The sequence below is a fragment of the Sinocyclocheilus anshuiensis genome, unplaced genomic scaffold, assembly GCF_001515605.1.
Source record: "Sinocyclocheilus anshuiensis isolate Anshui unplaced genomic scaffold, SAMN03320099.WGS_v1.1 scaffold246, whole genome shotgun sequence".
Taxonomy (NCBI): domain Eukaryota; kingdom Metazoa; phylum Chordata; class Actinopteri; order Cypriniformes; family Cyprinidae; genus Sinocyclocheilus; species Sinocyclocheilus anshuiensis.
Window position 1 is genome coordinate 653,144 of NW_015542356.1, and position 3,189 is coordinate 656,332.

At 36.0% G+C, this 3,189-nt stretch overlaps 1 long non-coding RNA gene across 1 annotated transcript; it reads left to right on the top strand.

The window, feature by feature from the left end:
- The first annotated feature begins 937 nt into the window (after positions 1-937).
- LOC107691794 (uncharacterized) lies at positions 938-1,659 on the top strand. Its single transcript, XR_001634571.1, has 3 exons — positions 938-1,240; positions 1,321-1,378; positions 1,451-1,659. It is a non-coding gene; the product is annotated as an uncharacterized LOC107691794 (long non-coding RNA).
- The last annotated feature ends 1,530 nt before the right edge of the window (positions 1,660-3,189 follow it).

The following is a 3,189-nucleotide window of genomic DNA, read 5'->3' on the forward strand; positions in this document are numbered from 1 at the left end:
CTGTTTGCACAGTTGTGTTTCTGTTGTCAAAGCTAATCATAATTTGGAGAATCTTTTTGGGATCAAATAAGCATATTCAAAGAATCAAATAAGATCCCACAGGATTAGCTGAACGTCTACAAACATAAAATTAAAAATAGGAATTAATTTTGAAACCAATGATTAAAATTGATCAGAAGTTCTAATTCCAACATTTCATATCTAGCGTTCTCCAAAATGACATATATGTATATGTCATATGGTCATAACTGGAAAATGGATAGCCAATCACAAAAGCCACAAATTCACACTTACACCTGCATGTTCTTAATTGGCCTCATTGATTCCATGAAGAACCTTTAACTTCCACTGAACATTTTTTTTTTCAAATAGTGGAATGTGTTCTTCAGATTATTTAAATATCCTTTTTATTAATAAAAATTTTTTTATTTTTTAATAACTTTTTACCAAAATGTTCTTTGGGGAACCCAAATTTGTTTTTCTTTGGCAAAACCCTTTGAATCTTTATTTAAAAAAAAAAAAGTACAGTGTTACAATGTTTCATATTTAAACTGATAATTTTTCATAAATCATAATAAACTTAATATAAACATAGCAAAAATATAAAAAGCAATATAAATAAAACTATAATATAGACGAGAATATTGTAATATTGATTTCTTGTTGATTGTGTAACGTAAACGCTGTTCCATATGCCTTTAACTGAGAAATTTAAACACTGAAAAAAAAGCTGGTACATGGAATTTGACAAAGTGAGAATTTTCCAGATTTCAGAAGACAACCAAATACCACATGCCATATATGTACTGTATGTATACTATACTATATATTATATGACATGAGAAGAAAAAGTTCCCTCTCTGCACTGACAACAAGCCCAAGTCAATCATATTATATTGGACTTTAAACATGTACGTAATTTATAATTGTGGCAGTGTGGCATGGGCTTCCCTTCTTCGGGTGGTGTCCCTTTATGAGAGTGAGTAATGAGGATAATTAATGTCAGAGTATTTAAATGTCTGGGCAGGAAGCATTAGAACATAGCCTCTGTCGTACCCACCCCTCTTCCGGTCTTCAGTGTCACAGTAGTTGAAGTAGGTGATGGTTGATTACGCGTGTATTATGTGTTTTAGTCTATTATAGTAATGCTCGTTCTTGTTTTTATATCGGCAAGATGTTGTTGCAGCCATGCCTGTTAAGTCCTCGGTGAGCTGCGTCAAGCGCTCGTTGGAAGTTTTAGGTATGCAGGCTGTTGTATTGTCATGTGTTGATTTTCGTTTTGAATTATTAGTCTGAAGTGTTTCTTTTGTGTGTTTTTAGTGAAACAATATTTATGAAGACATCCTAACATCCTATGCTTGTGTAGCAGCGGATCGGAGTATGTATGATGCGATAATTGTTTGGCAATATGTTGTTTGTTGTGTTTCCGATTATTGTTTTGTTTTTGCAGTCTTCCGCAGTCCAGTTGATGACCAACTGCGGGTCGTGCTGCTGTTTTTCATAGTTTGGTTTCTTGTGGTGTGAAAATAGTGTTTGTGCTTTCAATTTGTTGTTTTTGTGTTTGTTTTGAGTGTGATGGTCCGAGTTGAGCTGTTTAGGCCGAATTGGTAGCGTATCCTCCAATTAAAACCTAATTATAAGTGGTTCTGGTTTATTGCCAGTGAGGCTACTCCATTAATTGGCCTTTTTGGTTAGCAATTGTAATTTGTTTTTCTTTCTTGAGTGAATATTTGATATTTGTATTTTTGTATTTGACCCACTAATTTCTCCTTTTTTTCCCCCTAGTTTGGTCCAAAGCTGACTGTGCCGAAGGGGAAGCTAGTCACCTGGGTGAAGAACACAGTTGTGAGTTTGGAGCACCAGGGTTTGAGCACCTCTTCCTATTGTTTGCTGTGCACACATGTTTGGTTGAGAGCACTGTTTATTTCAGCTAGTTTGCCCCCCCTAAGGTAAGCTTCAGCCTTGTTGCTTTCGCTTTTTTTTTTTTTTTTGCTGTGCACACATGTTTGGTTGAGAGCACTGTTTATTTCAGCTAGTTTGCCACCCCTAAGGTAAGCTTCAGCCTTGTTGCTTTCGCTTTTTTTTTTTTTGTAAGAATTTGTGTTTATATTGGTTGGTGGGGAAGGTACAAAGTTTCTTTATACTTGGGGGATTGTTTTTTTTGTCTTGTGTTAGTTTTTTTTTTTGTATTATGAATGTGTAGTAAAACGTTTTTTTTTTTAATCTGGTGAACTTCGATTACCATTTCTGTAATAAAACTTGTCAACTTATGAAGAGTATTATGCTGGTTTAACATTTCTTTTATTTATATATACAGTATATATATATAAAGTTGTATTTATTTTTTTTATTTTTTTTGAATAAAGTTTTTGTTTGGTTGGAAGCACGTCTCCGTCTTCTCATTGCATCATTGGATTTACAGTCCTTGAGTATTTTCTTGGGTGCAATTCCCAGGGTGGCGTAGTCATTATACAAGCTTGAGGTTACCAAAAGTACTGCTCCGGTCACATAATGATATTCATAATTTTGTGCACACCCCATGACCAGACTTAAGTTAAGGAATAAGCAGTGTTTGCTACAGTTATTTTAAGGCCTTAAGCCCAAGACAGGGTGATAAAATGAATTATCTGAATGTCAAGGTTATGAGCTGTCCAATCCCAGATGTTTTTCCTTTTCATTCTTCATGTCTCCCTTGCTCTGTTCTGATTTCCTCCTCTCGTCTCATTGCTCCTTCCCTCTCCCAAACTGTCTGAGAGTGAGTCATTGAATGCATTCCACAACTTTCACACCCAGCTTTTAAAATGGTGCAATGAAATAATAATGTGTCTCATGAGAGAGGGTGAGAGAAATAGAGTGAAAGAGGGGAAAAAAACTGTGGGTGGGGGGGGTTGGGGGTTCAACCAATAGGAGATAAAGGAACAGTTGGAGCAATGGCCTAACAGTTGGTGCAATGCTCTGATGTGGGTGTCATGAGCCTATGACATTTTCTGATCCTCTTCACTCTTCTCCAATTCTTGTCCTATCTCTAATTGTAGCTGTAAATAAATGAAGTTCCAACTTCCAAGTGTAGGTTCGGTAGGAGTCTAATCATTCAGTCCTGTCAATCCTCATCACAAGCCTATATACCGTCCCAGCAACAATTCTTCTGGCATCATTCCACCTCCCCCATCTCGTCCTCTATTTCTGTTA